This window comes from Numida meleagris, chromosome 5, assembly GCF_002078875.1.
Source record: "Numida meleagris isolate 19003 breed g44 Domestic line chromosome 5, NumMel1.0, whole genome shotgun sequence".
NCBI lineage: Eukaryota > Metazoa > Chordata > Aves > Galliformes > Numididae > Numida > Numida meleagris.
The window spans coordinates 42,899,710-42,917,124 of NC_034413.1; the positions used below are offsets into that span (position 1 = coordinate 42,899,710).

At 36.2% G+C, this 17,415-nt stretch overlaps 1 long non-coding RNA gene across 2 annotated transcripts in view; it reads left to right on the forward strand.

Annotated features, from left to right (window-relative positions):
* LOC110400094 overlaps positions 1–17,415 on the forward strand; it is a 168,788-nt gene that overhangs the window by 143,232 nt on the left and 8,141 nt on the right. For both annotated transcript variants that reach the window (XR_002439626.1, XR_002439627.1), the window contains exon 4: positions 7,045–7,123. This is a non-coding gene — a long non-coding RNA (uncharacterized LOC110400094). The remainder of the gene's footprint in view (positions 1–7,044; positions 7,124–17,415) is intronic.

Here is a 17,415-nt window from a genome sequence, read left to right on the forward strand (position 1 = left end):
ATAATCCTTAACATCAGCACTTCAGGTTCCACTGTATAATACCTATCCTTTTAGATGAAATTCATTATTACCAGGAATTGTAGCCACTGGAAGCAGTGACCTTAGAAGGAAAAGGCAAGAGAATAGAAGTTTTGGAGACGAAAAAAAAAATAGCCAATGAATATACAAGAGCAATTTCTGATTTTGATTAGATAAAGAGAATAAAAATAGTCTTTTAGGAAGAACAGGAAATATTTCATTCAGGTGTGGAATTAGTACCAACCAAAAAAATCAGTTGAATTTGACCAAATGCTTCCTTTCAGTGACAGCTGGTTGAAAAATGCACTTGCTTATCTCCTGTTCTCATCAGAGATGAGCTGAGACCAACAGACATGCTCCCTGACCATGCAGGCTTCTTCCCTCTGAAATAATTCCTCCAGGTAGCCCTCCTTCTGCCCAGCTGCTGGCTGAGATTTATGGCTGTATCAGTGGTTCCAGATGCATAAATAAGGAAAATGCAAATCCCATAAGACACTGGAGCTGTGTTTAAAAATACAATTCCTGTCTCTTGGAACAAACACTGAAACTTCCCTGAAATGGCTGGTTGCTTTTATGGAATGTTGTAGTTTTCTGAAACAGAAAATCTTATTAAAAAAAATAATGCAAAAATGAGCAAGAGTATGTTTAACTTAAAATAATATTGACTAGCTCTTTTAAGTTACAGTTCTCTGCAGTTTATATAAAGATCTCATTAAGTAACTAGAGAGAGATTTTTCTGTGTTGCAAACACATATGCATCTCATTGTAATGTCTAGATTTCAGTAAAATTCACCAGAAGCCCAACAAAGCACCTTAGGTGAAATCATGTTCCCTTCTAGCTGGATCACAAGAGTAAAAAGAAATCTTACAGCTTTTCTTTTCTCTACATGAAAACTGAAATGTCAGAATTAGCAGTGAGGTCTTCTTCAGAACTCTGTCTAATGATCTTATAGCAGAGGGATCAGATGTTTACATTACACTTCATTAACCTTGGCAAAATCATTTTTCCATACCTTCTATAAAGACACGCTTGGAATTCTAAATTCAAAATAACCATCCAAGGTAAAAAATAAACCTGATTATCACTGCAAGTACAGTAGTCAATGGAAGAAAGAAGACAAAATGTTAGATGTAACAAAAAGCAATCTAGAAGTAGAAAAGTTATTATTAAAAAGAGCTTTTCTTCTGATCTACTCGTGTCAAAGTCAGGACAGAGCCAGAGCGATTAAGTAAGTGGTGTTAAAAATATTCAAGACATGATGGAATTTGCTAAGTTTGGTGCTATTTCAAGCATATAAAAAAAAAAAAAAAAACGAGAAAAAAATATCGACAAATTACAAATTGTAGAGCAATGTTTCTTATAAAATCTCCTGTAACAGAAGAACAAAAGGGTATTAAAAAGCAATAGATTTTAAATGTATTAGGATATTTTTACAAAGCAAGTAATTAACATGTGGAATTTGCTGCCATAAGGTTGTATTAAGGCCAAGAATTTATCAGGATTTCAAAAGAGTAGGGATTTTTATGTATCACCAGAAGTTACCACATAACAATAGGGAGCATAAAGTGCTTTTATGGAGGATGTAAACTCCAGTACTTCTAGTTGTAGGGTCTGGCAGAATTAGAAGATGCTCTCAGCCGCAGGCAGCTCTGCAGGTGGCTCTGCAGCCACCACTCCAGCTCTCTTGCAGTCAGCTCCACACCTTGGCCATGTGCAGGGAAAGATCAGGCAAGCTACCAGCCCCCAGCACCACAGCTCAGTAGGCGCCCTCCTGCTCTTATCCTGACTGGGATTTATTTCTTTGCCACAATGTATTTCAAAGAACACCAACATGTTCCAGGTAAGTCCTGTCAGGCAACGTGGGCACCTTTCTGCTCAGTAGAGGGAAACAAGGGTGGGGTTTGCCCACCTAGCACCTCTGTGGCAGTCTTCTCTTTGAAGCAAAGTTGCTAATGCAAGGTAAATGCTACCACAGTTGTTTCACTCTTTACTGACAGAGCTGACACATTTCCTTTTAGGAAAATACTTTCAAATCACCTCACTCATTCTACTAATTCAACATAACTCATCGTAAGAATCATGTTAGTAAAATTAATATTTCAGAGCAGCACTGCAAGGGATATTTTTAACATGCAGCACCACAGCCCCTGTCTCTTGTCACTTGTGTCATCCTGTCATCATGTACGCCTTCAGACACAGGCAGGCTGATACTAATGAGCTCACCACTCTATGTTCCTCTATCATGAAGTTCAGTACTAATGAGCAAAATTCCCAGACTGCACTCACACTTTAAATCAATTTGGCAAGGTTGATCAAAATATTCATTAAAACAATTTGCTCTTTGACTCAGCCTGAACCCTGCAAGCATATCTGTCTTGGTCCTATATGGTTATGAGTGTGTATCTACATGAACATATATGTGTGTGGGAAATAAAATAATAATAATAAAAAAAAACTGTTGTTTTTCTCCCCATATTGTTCAAGCACTGTTTTCTGAAGAGAAAAGCCCAGGTTGATTTCTTGCTACTTCTTTCTCCTTGGGAAGTGCCCAGAAGCCTGGAAATGCTACAGAAAGTATTCTGTATCCCTCTCCTCCTGTGCCTGTCAGCAGAAGGCCTGAGAATGACCGACGTGAAGCAACAAATTACTGTCAAAAGGGCAACAAGCAGCACAACAAATGAGAATCTGTCAGTGAGAGAGACATCACTGGCCACACAGCACTAGGAATTTAATGTAGCTTTTGTCTGTCATCTGCATGCTAAATTTCCATGTCTTCCTTCAACAGAATTTCCTCCTGCCATGACAACCTTGAGAAGTATAGACTAGCTCACTAGGCAAGCTCACTGTCTGCTTTTTCTCACGTGTTTCAAGATAAAACACAGTCCCCAGAGCTCAGAATGACAGCTGGGTTCTCTGCTTGCAAGGGTCTAGACAAAAAGCCAGAGAAGCACAAAATGCACCAAGGCATGAGCAGAGAGAGATTTACAAATCTTGGCTATGATGTTATCTGTCCCTCCAAATGGACTAGACTAATTAATGCTGGTACCAGCTTAAAAGCCAGACACCCGACATAGGCATATATTAGGTACTTCTGGTTCATTTCAGCAGTAGAGAAGTTTGTCACTCATTGCCTATAACCTAAGATCTTTTTCAGAGACTTTAAAGAGCTAAAAGGAAAACTCAGGTAAACTTAAGACTCTGCATCACTGGGTCCCTGTTCCTGAGCTGCAGTCAGTGCCTACACGACCAAGTCTGGGGGGGGTAGGTGGAGCCAGCTGCTATCATCGTGCTTGCAAGAGCAGGAACCCCCAGATATGCAAGCCCTAAGAAGTAAAACCTTTATTTAAGTTGCAATGACTCAAATCTCTTTCTCAAGAGTAGCCTAAGCTCCACCTATTGTAGAACTCTGTTTTTTCCTTTACAACACAAAACAGTACTGCTTTGAAGCAGCAGAGATAAGATAAGGTGTTATTAGACAAATGTTCATTTACAGGTGTATAATCTGCTGTAAAAATTGAGGATGAACTCATACTACTTTCCAAGTGGAAGACACTGGTTTTAATGTGCTTCCTGTTTGCCCAATTTTACTTGGATGGTGAGGTTTATTCCTCTTGACAGAAGTTGTCCCCAGGCATCTATTTCCACAAACAGAGGGAAAAGCAGGTACTGAAACTGTCGGGCTCCCTACTCACTGCATAGACTCTACTGAAATTTTCACAAAAGAGAAGTTTTAGGGAACTGAGAAGCTACCATACTTTTTGTATATTTTTCCCCTATTCTACAAGAAAATGTCTTTCAGGAATGTTAAAGTTTCACTTATTCAAAATGTTTCTGCCAAAATCTTTAATAAAAATTAAAAATAATCATTTGAAGCACAGTGCAGACTAATATCTGATATGTGTCTTAGGTTACTTGATTTCATTTTTTGTGCTGGATTAATAGTTCAATCGAGAATAGAGAAAGCAAAGTTGAACATACAGTACTTCATTTCCCTTTTTTGATTTTAACAGTCTGTCTCATTCATTTTAAAACTGTATAGGAAAAAAAACTGGTGAGTGTTGAAAGTTCGAAAGGGTGAGCCCTTTGTTTTGCAAGAGATTTCTAAAACCCTCTGTAGACCTTTTGTAGCTTGTTTTAAATCACCATGTTTCTTTTGTGTAGCCCTGCAGTATCTCAGGCATTTTAGCAGAAGCTGAATATTCCTTGGCTTTGCTGCAGGTTTTTATTTATAACTTTTGTTCCTCAGCATCTTAGGCAATGGGTAGAGGGGGAGTTACATGTATTTGATGCAGTAACCAAAAAAAGCCTGGAATTCTTTGCCATAGGTATGGCTTTGCAATTCATGGAGGTGCTTTGCAATGTGCTCTGTTGCTTCTCCCCTCCACCTCCCATCAGTGCAAGACTGTTTCAGGAGAGCTGCTGCTGCTGCCCATGTTTGGAGGAAGCTGTCTTCCTGCTATCAAAAGAAAAACTGGATCATTTTGGTGCTTTTTCAATTGCCTTGACCTGAAGTTCTGCGTACAACCTAAATTAAGGCAGTTACTCTTAAAGCCCATACAGATGTTTTCAGTGCACGAAGTCACACATCTAGATATTTCTGTTCATGTATAACAGAGTTAGTGAACAGGGACAAGGTTTAAGTCAGCTGTGTGGTTATTGGCTTTTTGGTGGGTTTTTTTGTTCTTTTTTGTTGTTTGTTTGAGATTTCTGTCTTCACATAATGTTTGGGTGCAAATTTTGCTATGGCATGAGTAGTTATTTTACCATTTCTTAGTCCACACACGAATTTCATTACTTGCTACTGAACAAGCACTTGGTTTGACACTGCAGCCAAGGCAAATCTAAGTGCCAGCAACCAGATCAGGCAAACCAGCCCCCATCTCTTAGCCTCCTCTTCTCATACACCAGTGTCAGGGTGGGTCTGAGGCTGTCAGGGACACTTCTGCTCATTTTTTTCCACTCCTGAAATCTCATGGTATGGTCAGGAAAACTACAGAGCAAAGGTGGGGATAAGAGTTAATCTGTGGATACGGGCAAGAGTTAAAATACCTCCGGAGTGAAGCAAGTTGAATTTGTTGTTTTTTCTTTCCTGTAAAACTCTGTGGTTACTTGTCTGCATGGGCTCTCCATCTGTTTGAAGATAAAAACTTGTCTATCACTCAGATGTCTCAGAAGTTTAATTCATTGACATCTGCGAAATGCTTTGAAGTCACAATACATGGCCTCACTGTCATCAGTACAGATGATGTATTTACCAAAACAAATCCATATTAAAAACAAGGCAGCACACCAAGACCATGCATTCTTTACTTATTTCTCTAAGGAACAACTATTGGCCCAAAGTTTCTGGTGGATAACCAGCATAGCAAAGAAAAGCACAGTCTTTCCTGGAACGGGACTATAAGGCAGTGATATTATTTGAACCCAGTCCTGGCAGCAGGACACCTTTTTGACTGGGGTATTCATGAGCAGTGTTTGCCATGGCTCTGGGTTTCTAGGCCTTTTCTTTAGTTTGTTACATCTATTACGTATTTGGTCTTGTGACAAAGGTGCTGTACAGTCTGAGACACTGCTATTCTTAATGACAGTCATATGGTAATAATTGTGTTTATTCACATGCAGTAGTAAAAAAAAATATTTCTAACAGCAAAATCTAGTCCACTGCAGGGTTTTTGTTACTGGCATTATTTTGAGCAGCATATTCCTTTCTAGTAGCTCTTCAAGATAGTAGACTTGGTAAATCTTCTTCTCAGTACTTAGCTTGAACTAGTGCAAGCAAAATAGGTTGCTAATTAAATACAACATTTTCAGTTGTTTGCTGTTTCAACATGAACATACAACAGAAATAGGAAAGAATATTGAGTTTGAATGACAATGACGAATAATATTAATATTTACTTGCTACTGAAACCTGGAGCTGATCCAATGAGCTACAGAGTCTTAAAATCTTAATTAAAGGTTAATGAAAGAAAATATTGAAAAATCTACTCAAGGAATAAGAAGTGAGGAAACAAAACATTTTAGCTCATCCATAGTACTAGAATTTCCAAGTACAGAAATTGCATGAATCAGTCATCCATGCAGTTGGTTGATCTACACACACTGTAGCTCTGAATTCACCTTTTGGCTTTCAGATATCCTATGGTGTATATACGGTCCCATATTCAATCCTCCTTTTTGAAAATCTATCCTTTTTTAAAAACAAAGGTGGATTTGTGATATATCTTGTATCCCTGGAGTTCAATAGAAAATATTGCTGAGAAAGACTGGCAACGTTACGAGCAGATCTACAAAACAAATTTTTTGAGAAATATTCAAGAAGTATTGGTTCTATTCCTTTTGAACTCTTAGGAAAATTTAGGCAAATTTTGCAGAATAAAACAGTGCAGTGATATAACTGATTTTAAAGTCAGACACTGCATCTTCATTACATTCCTAATATATGATACTTGTTTTGTATTAACAACACTTTATTATCTCTTGTCATGTATAATAAAAATAATGGCTGAATATTAACATAGTGTTTTATGCCAGCTCATAAGGTTTGGAAACAGAAATACTGATTACTTGCACACCTCAGATGTTATTTCAGTGTTAGGTAGTACTCTTAGGGAATAGTAAATCCATAAACCTTAGTGAATATAAGCTTGGACACATGAAGAAAGACCAGTTTATCATGGAATGCTTTCTAATTAAAAATCAATTACAGATGAAGTTTTTGTTTGTGTAAATATTGTAGGAATATACCTTTACTACTTTGGTTTGTGTTGAAAACCCGGCATTAATGCTGCTGCTGCATTTGAAAAAACTACAGAATAATTCCATTTGAATCTGCGGAAGTACCACTAATGCTGCAGAAGTAAAACACTTGGGAAATTCATCCTTGATGATATATTTTCCCCTCTGGCTTTTGACTAACTAGATGCAAAATGTGTGTCATTATCAATTCAGTATTGTACATGAATATGTATACAGCAGAACTACACAGTAAAATTTACAAAATGTCTCTGCTTCTTACCTTGCAGACTTTTCAAAAGGCTCTGCAGCTTCATATTTATAGAGCATTGTCAGCTGTGATGACAATGATCTACCCTGCAGTCACATGTGAGTCAAGATTTTATTTTTTTATGAGCAATAATTACAAATGTTTCTTTGGATGCTTAATTTAGTATTCTCTCATATAGCCCTGGCACTCAGAAGTTATCTGTTAACCGTCTGAAAGACAGACCTGTTTAGGGCTTCACAGAATCACAAAGCATAATTTTATCGCTCACTGTGGAAGATGTTGATTTATTCCATAACTGTGTTGCAATAAAAGTAATAGTAATGATCATTACAATAATGCCATTGATTCAAATACAAGTAAACATTGAGTTATTTATTTATATATATATGAGATGCAAAGGTCTGGGAAATTTATGCTGACAACATAGACATGCGATGAGAAATTAATCTAAACAGGGGAGTGTTTCAAAATAATTCCAGCAGCTTCTTAAAATCTGATATTCTCCCTTGTGTGTTGAGAATGTCTGCGTGAGTCAAATCTTCTAATTCCTTGTAGGCAAGCAGTAGATTCCTTCAGCAATTGAGACTCACATACTTTACAAATTTTCTAACAGAAATATACCATGGTATCCAGCACTAGTAGCACAACTGCGTTAAACAAAGATGATCTCATGGGTATAACTATTGACAAAACCCCAAGAACTCATTCACTGTTAGTCGTTTTTCTTTCTCTTGAAAGTAGTTACTGGTGTTCTTAAAAGATCTCTATTCCACTTTTATCCTGAAAATTCTTATTTTTCTAGATTTGTCCTCTGTTCCACCTACCCAACCTACCCATATCATCCCCCCATGTAATTTCATAAAGCTTGAAATGAAGAATGGTCCACTGAAAAAATAAATCAGTTAAGGATAGAATTACTTAATTACTTGAGGGCTTGGATATAAAGGTATGAATACACTTCGCAAAATTGTCCCGTGCTATACACTGCATAGGCAAGGAACTTGATTTAAGGATGTCTTTGTCAAATATGGTATAGGTAGTAGTCATCAAGTATTATTACCCTTTAAAACTTGTGTTTGTATTGGAAAGAAATCTAATGATGTACCTATATGTTTGAACAGAGGCCTTTTTGATAACGGTAAATTATTTATGGTAAGATTTTTTCTAGATCTACTCATTGTAAAGTGTGATATTATGGTGAGAACAAAGGTGTGAACTGCTGCTAAAGGCCAAGAGGAACTTCAGATTATCTCAGTACTGTTCACTATTCACTACGTGGCCATAAGAAGAAGCTTTGTAATGATAATTTTTTCAGAGGAGGCATACCTCACTGGGTCTTTCTGACACCTTAGACAGCTTTTGAATCTGTGACTAACCTGAGATTTTCCTTTATTTTGAAACAACTAAAAAATGGCCTAAAATGGTCTGTTGCATACTTCTGGGTATACATTTTCCCGCAAATTCTCAGTATCTCTGAGCCTTGCTGATCAGACTCAAGTTGAGAAATATGATGATATAAACTGCCATTCAAGTGAATTTCCTCTGTGGGGTAAACTGATCAGATTGTATGGAAATTCTGAACATTTCTGTTGAATTCTGTAGAATTAAAAAAATGACTATGCATGATATTTCTGTTGGATTACAGTGACTTGAATTTGTAGAACTTATTAAAAGTCCAAATGCCTTTCAGTCTCATGGTAAAAAACTGTGATCTCTAGTCATAACAAATATAAGACAAAAAAAGCAAAATTTCATTTCTTTCCTTAGAGTCAAGAAGAATACTACAATAACATGAGATCAGACCTAGACACAAAAACATCTCACAAAAAAGGAAATAAACACTGGACATTACTGAAAACCCTTAAAAATCATGAAAACGGTTTCTATTTATTCCAGGGAAAAATAATTTTTCTTTTTAAAAAATGAGAAAGAACCTGTTAACTACCAGAGTGTGGTAGTTGTTCTTTAAAGTGTCTTTTCCCATCTGGAAAGGACAATGGTGGAAAATTAAACTGAAAAGTAGAGATCACCCATTATATGAATGCCTGGAAAGTGATCAATATGTTTTAGGTGAATAAATAGGAAAATTGTCCTTAGCATATTATATACCGATGGTATGCATAACGTAAAATCAACCTGCAACACTGAAACCTAATTTTGGCTTGCCAGATAGTGGATTTTTTTTCAGAATTTATTTTCTAGTAAGAGAGGAATAGAACAAGCTAAAATTCAGTGAATTTTCAGCATTGGATGAAAACTGTAGCTTAATATATTACCAGTTGACACTACTATTGCCTGTACTTTGGGCTAGTATGTTACCTAATGAGAGGCAAACAGCTAACCCATCCCAAAGGTATCTGGCATTCCTGTACATTATGGACAATCAACTTCATAAACAATGTGTTATCCTGAAGCATCCTTCTCAGTTTGTTTTAGAACTACACTGATCGCAATGACATTAGAGTATTCTTATTAGAAAGTTATCATATTTACTAGGAAGTTTACAGTAGACCCATACTTCATGCAAAATTCAGGTGAACTTCTATTTAAGGAGCAAGATAATGATTCAGATATTGAATCATGGCTGTAGCTTTTTATCTTATTTATCTGACTTAATAACACAATTACATTTTCCTGGACAACAATCTAAGTAGTTCTAGCTATTATTTTGTCATAAATTTTGTTGTTCTTTAATTTCCATTAGTAACTATATGATACCACCATTTCTCAGCAACACACAGCTACCATTTCAGTAATACATACATATAGTTTCTCAGTAACTGGTTAATGTCATACATTTTGATTCAAGAGGTGAAACACCTCCTCTACAAGGGCAGGCTGAGAGAGCTGGGGCTGTTCAGCCTTGAGAAGGAGAAGGCTTCAGGGAGACCCAATAATGGCCTTTCAGTATCTAAAAGGGGGCTATAAGAAGGAAGGGGATATACTCTTTGACAGGGTCTGTTGTAATAGGACAAGGGGAAACGGTTTCAAAGCAAAAGAGGAGAAATTTAAAGTGGATATAAGAAAGAAATTTTTTACTATAAGGGTAGTGAGGCACTGGAACATTCAAGGTCAGGCTGGACAGGGGTATAAGCAATAAGATTTATCTGTTGATGTCCTTGTTCATTGCAAGGGAATTGGACTAGATGACCTTTAAAGGTCCCTTCCAACTCTAACAATTATATGATTCTATGATTCTATGATCTTTATAGACTGAAAGGACCTTTTTGTTTGTCCAGTTCCCCCATATACCCCATTAAATGAATGTACTTCTGCATGCACATAAAAGATTTTTAAAAAATCATTTTATGCAAACTCATTATTCATTTTCTTTGCATTATCAGCCATTTATTTAAAAAGAACTTGCTATGAAAACAAGATCTATGTAAGCTGGTGTATTCTAAATTAGTTTTTGAGAATCCCATTATAATATAACTATTCATAGAAAAGACCTCTGATAAATGTCCACTTTGATCTGCAAGGCTGGTGTGATACTCTAAATGGAAATGTAAATCCTCTGGAAGAAGCCTGATTGAACCAGATACACCCGAAAGAAAATTAAGATACAAGAGATGTGATTTAATCAGACTGTATCTGTACTCATTTAACTCATCTGGGAAGAGTAGGGCCATAACTTGGATAGTGCAAATCACAATTATTTCCTTAATCATTTCCACCTGGTAGGAGGTAACAGCTATCTACCCCCAACATCTGGTTCTGTGCCTGTTTGCCAGAGAGAAATGTAGTCTGTAGTGAAAGTAGATGTTCTCTTCTTAAATGTGTGAGATGCCAAAGGCTGTGACTGCCCCTGTACAAGGCACGTGTTGTATCAGTGCCAGAAAGCAAACTGGCGAGAACAAAATGTAAGTGTATATAGTGTATAAAATGTGAAGTTCCTAAGCTACCATGCTAAATTCAGTACATGGAAAAAGGATTATCTGCTTGCTGTTGTAACTCAGCTATCTAGCCTCTTGAAAGTGTGCCTACCTCTTGGGCTAATTTCCAGCATGATTTATCTGAGACCCTAAACTGAATGGGTGAAGAACTCCGCTAGATACCTGAAGTCTGCTGACTGTAGCAGCACAAATCCAAATCTATTCTAATACTTCTAAAATACTGTGGTTAAAACAATAAATTACCTTTCCCAAGTCAGTGTAATTTTAGAAGATTTATAATCTCATATAAGATAACCTGCATAGAGCCTGATACTATATTAATTCTAGGGTGGAAATGTTGGAAGTTACTGTTCTAAGTGGGAGACAGCTCTCTTCAGGACTCACAATTCAGTTATACGTAATACCATTTGTATATACAAACTAAACGAGTCAATTTTCACATAAATTATTCTTCCCTCTGTGCTTTAGGGTACTTTAAAACTTGCCTTTATGAATAAATCTGCTTTAGATACTCGCTCTCTCCTCCAGTGTCTTAGAAATTTCCTATTTACTTCTGTCTTTGAGTGTCACTGTACCATCATGCCCACAAACAGCCTTAACTTCATATCTGAAGGGAAAATGAATTGTAACAGGGGCCAAAGGTGGGCAAGACCTGTGGGTGCCCATTCTGATGTGGAAAAACTATATATCATTGCAGTGCCGAGCTCCACTACTTACACACTTCAAAGTACCTACTAATATATAGTCCACACAAGTCCCATTGAACATATCCCACCAATTTTGTTGATGGGAAGTGTGTTGTATGCATCGGTCTTACATCTTTACCTTTTTCTTGTGTGACATGGGAGAATTAATTGTCCAAATTATGTTCTTCCTCATCCACATCACAGTAGGGTCATTGTTTATAACTTCTTTTCTTCTGTAGAAAAGGAAATATGTGCACACAGGAAGTAAGCTGTTATAAATACATCATTAGTATTCTATGAAACAGGAGGTATGGGAGGAAATCCTACTTTCCATAAATCTGTCATTTTTCGGGAATGAACTTTCCAACCCATGGAAACCATTAGCAAAATTCCCATGACATTTTGATATGCACAGTAATAAGAAATGAACATACTTCTGTAAAATTGTTTCATTCTATTTGACAATTATCTCATTTCGAATGACAAATGTATGCATTATGAAACTAGGTAACTATTCAATATACAATATTGAAAAAGTTTAAAATGAAGATTGTGTAGGAAAATGCAAGACGTCTTTGACTTCCGGCGTCTTCAATGAATGCTCATCATCTTTCAGCAATGCCTAAGTATGCACAATTTATTTGATATGAGTACAATAAAAGCTTGTTCTATAAAGCTTTATTCTAAGCTATTTGAAGTCAATAGGAGTTTTGTCATTGGCTTCAAAGGAAATGGTGTCAAAATCGTAATTAACAGTGTCAGCTCCACCTATCAATCAAAGGTGGAATATTCATAATGAAATATAATTACCAAAACAGGTCAAAATGCAAAGTAAGTATTAAAAGAGAGTATGTACAAATGAAGTGTAGAACCTACACCTTTGAAATGCTGAATATGATGTTGTATACATTTTGGGCTATGTAGTTATTATTACATATTGGCAAGGTTCCATAATCTTCTGTGCAGAAGATATTTGTAACCCCATACCCTTGGATAGCCCTCAAATCAGCTACCTGGGAACCAGGTCTGTCCTTATCTGGCTTTGCATTGGTGCCACCATGAATAACCTTCTTTGGGATCCATGCATGATTCTATACTCAAATTGTTCAGGTAACAAGTAGAAGGGATTTCTCACCTGCCAGACTATTCAGCCATGCATTTTCACAAGCGGAGAGACTATCTGTGCAGATTCCTTCTTGCAGTTATGTGAGTTATTTCATATATTAAGAGTGAACAAAAAGCAAATATAAACAGCATAAAGAATTTCCGGCAGTGCAGCGCATACTGTATAAGAATGCATGTAAATATAAGCATGAGTCAGTCAAAATGAAAATATACTCATTTGGGTTGCATTTTGGTTGTCTCCCTAGAGATAAAGTGCATGCATGCACACTGCCTAACTGTAATAATGTCAGCTTCTCTATATCATACTGCCTGACTTTCTTAATGTTGTATTGGATCAAAGTTTAAATTGTTGTTTTGACTTGCAGTATGCTCACATCTTATCCCCAAGACATTCAGTATCTCAAAAGAAGGAAAAAAAAGCATGGTATATAATGATCTCAATATAAAAATTTAAGCATATTTCCTCAAAACTTATGCATAATTATATAAGCAAATGAATCCCAACATGGATTTTAGGATTATTCAGGAACATTAAATTGGCAAGAGCATTACACAAAAGCAGTAGGAGATAATCCTAAGAAATGTACAGAAAACCTGTTTGGACCATGCAATACAAGATCTTTCATGGGAATCTACTTGAAGCTTTACCTGCTCTAAATGAATGAAGAGTACAATAATACATCAGTGCACGCAGTGTAATGATAGGTATGTATAACATTTCCTCAGAATAGGCATCTTCAGCATTCATATGCTCAAGTAAGTGAAAACTTGATATTTAAGACTGAAAATAAGCAAAGCTTTGGGAATAATATTTTATGGTTAACAAGAAAAGTCTGGCCTTGTATTTCATTTAAAAGAGATTAACCTCTATAGGCCACTAGCTGTCAGCATCATTTGCTTTCTTTGTCTCTACATATGGTGAAAGGAATCCTTAAAAAATTCACAGAGAAAAACTTGAAAAAAAATTTTTACATAAACAATTATGCTTCTGAACAGCAGCCAAGAGAAACTGAATGACTAGTTCAGAATACATCACTCTTTATTACCAAAACTCTTTGAAAAACAAACTAAACTGGTAGGGTATTTAAAATAACCTAATTGAATAAGGATACCGTGTCTTACTGAAAAACAGAGTACAGAAAATTACCCCAGGGCCATACAGATTTGTTTGAAAGTTCCACATATCTGTAAGATTCCTGTGTCTGAGAAATGAAGAGAGCAAATGGTCCAATCAGGCCCTCAGAATGGAGGCAGTCTCTAACTGGCTATCCCTACACTAATTGGCACCTAAGCTGTAAATCCCAGTGGTTAGGCTCCCAGCTTCTAAAATCTTAGTACAGATACATGTAAAAGTGCTATAAATTCCTGGCAATTTTGAATTTAATTTGTCTTCTTCAACAATAGTTTTTTTCCCCAAATTTAGTGATTAATTTTTACAAAAATGAGTCTTGTTCAGTTTAAGCTTCAAAAGTCTTATTAGAAAAGGAACAGCCTTTGGCTTCTTTGGACCAGAATTTTAAAATGACCAGGGAAATGTAGAAGAAAAATTAATTTTAAATTCCTCATTGGTTTATGAGGAGCCCATTAAACTGAGATATTGCCCATTCAAGACCTAAGACAATAGCAATGGCATTAGTCAGAACAGTTAAGCAGTACTATTTTAATAATATATAAGACTAGAATTCTAATTATGATTTACTATATCTCCTAATAATGCGCTTGGAAAAGCAAATTCAGCCTTCTGAGTATTCAGCCTTTGAAGGAGAAGATGAACATTTATGAGATAATTTTAAAAAAATAATAGCAGTTCTGATAATCAAAATTTAAACACATTGAAGATTTCTTAATAATGTTAACACATCACTGAGGAAAGCCACGCAACTCTTTACAAATATAAATCAGATGTAGTAAATAGAATTAGCAACACATAGACAAAAATTAATCACTATATTGCTTTTTAAAATAAGATTTTATGTACAATACTAATTTATGAAAAGCTATAGTTCTGTTAGTAGGAGCAAAACAAAATACTTGAAATTTAATCAAATTCTGAGGAACAGTTAGTTATTTTATAAGCATTTTTTAAAACATTACTAGACCTCGCAATTAATGTCAATTTCTAGAGTTGTCTTTATGTTCATTACTAGCTTCTCAATATTCATCACTCAACAAAAGCACTGGAGATGAGTGAAGTGCCTAGAAGTAGCTTTTGTCCATTATTTCTTCTGAGTCAGTGACGTGGAGATCCTCTAGAGATTAATAATACCAAGGTTTTGAGGATTATGGTTCTAAGTGTCAATACTTACGACATACATCTGTCACACTTCGAGCACCAATCCCTTTCATAGGTCATGATATAAGTAAAACAGAAGTCAGCAGCAGAGCAGCAATCTGAACATTGGACTCTTAAATAAGTATAGTCATCATATGTCTCCTCTTCTTCTCATATGAATGAGCTATGAATATTTTTACACATAGACCACTGTACAAATTACTCTCTTGTCATGGCTTTATCATTTTGGGTTATTGGTATTCCACATCATAACATCATGTAGTGTATGTACCTGGTTCTCAGAAGAGAAGAACTACTACATTCCCCAGAGGACTTTGCAACCCTGTTATTGTTTTCCGATCAGAGGGAAAGATAAAAACTCGCACATCACGAGACCTGTTCCTCTTTCTTCTCGTCCCGTCTCTCGTCCTGGCAGCATCTCACTCCCCAGCCATCTCACTGTCGGTACTAGCGTAAGGCCTACTTTAATTTTGGACACTCTCTCTCAATTTTATTGGATTTATTAGCTTAAATTATAATTATATTGTATTATATTGTGTTATTTTGCATTCTGATATCTTATTCAGTGAATTAGTTTGTTTCTCCTCAGATCGTAGCCGCTGTTTTGTTCTCAGGCCCATCTCCCTACCCTTTTTCCCTTTTCCCTTTCCCGGGGCTTGGGTCCATGTGTCCCCTACCCCATTAGTCACAGAACCGAGCCAAACCAGCCCGTAAACTGTTGACATCTTTATAAATAGAATCATTGCAGGTAAAATAAAATATGCCAGTTCCTTGTCTTAGAAAATGCAACCTTTTTTTTTAATGATAATAGCTAAGTCCATGTTGCCTAAGGCGCTAGCAAAATGAGTTAACAACTATCCTACCAAGCAACTGTCTTCGTTAGAGCAGATTATTTAATACAAGTCTTGTGTAAATCAATCCAGTTCATATATATATAAAAAAAAGAATGGCTAATTTCTACTTTTAAAGGAAAAAATTACATTTCAGTTCAGAATTCTCATGTTTCTGAGAGTTCTTGACTTATAATGGTAGGTTGCACTTGCATAAATCAATTGCAATGTTCTTCATTGGGAATATATAATCTACGTCAAGTCTCAGATTTCATTGCACACCACTAGAATATTTATGTCTTCTCTGCAACTACAATTATTTAAAAGTTACTTGTGTTACTGAAGTAACACAATTTTAGGATTATGTATGGAGGAATAAAATAACAACTATTCAAGACAGTGTATTTAATTTTCCTCAAAGTGTTGAGGACTGAGGGCAATATTATTTCATGAGAATAAGGCTTAGAAGTTTACCTAGCTTTTGCCAATACTTTATTTTTCTTCTGTTTTGTAGAATTTTGTGTGCATTCAGCCCAAAATTCTGCTCTCTCGGTGTACTTGACTTGGTAAGTTATGAGATGAGACCGACCTGAAGTGACTCAAATGTTGGGAGTTAGCTTTTGCTGGGTCTCAACTTTGTAGTATTTGAAGTAGCAAATATTTTTTGATCATCCTTTTCAACAAATTGCCTCCTGCCTTCCAGAAGTTTGTGGATGCCAAATTAGAGGCATCACACTATAACACTGGTTTTAGAGGAGAAAATATTTGTGAGACATCTTATTTCTGGCATTGTATGCCTTATATCAAAGCAATGAAGAAGCATTTCTCTCACTTTCCTTGGTGAAAGTATCATGTCAAATTTTCTTGCTGAGAAGTGAGACTTTTATAGGGGGAAGATATAAGCTAACTTAAGAAGTGACTACTTTGTTGTTGTTTGGTGCCAATGACACATTAGCCTTTAGGGTCTGCTTTTTTCTGATGACATTTGCCTTTCTGATTGTTAATCTCCCATAAAAACTCTTATTTCATTATGTTTTTAACAATGGCTGTTTTCCTTCTTTCCATCTTGAGAAAATGTAGATTTATATCAATTAAAAAAAGAAAATATTTGAGTAGCCTTGTTTTTCACTGCTTTTCTCAAGTTCTGAATTTCTCTTACCTCTTTCTCGTATGTTCAGGCTCTGTTTCTCATTTGTTCACATTATTTGCTGGCAATCTCTATTTTCTACAAGCAATAGTAATTGAGTAAATGCAAGATCCTTAAGGAGGTATTAGCATGATAGCAGAAATCTCTTTGCACATTACCAAAGTGTCAGCCTGACTCACTGCCAGGTTTTACAAACTGCACTGTATTTACTAAATTACACAGATGAAACAAAACCTCTTCACCTTTTTTTTTTTCTCGTATGTAAGTCAGTGTGCAGACAGTGTGGAGTTTTACCAGTGTCAACGGTTTATGGGCATTAGGCCCGATTCCGTGACGAAGGGGACGGGGGACCCACGGGCCCACGTCCTGGGAAAAGGGGAAAGGGGAAAAGGGTAGGGAGATGGCCCTGAGAG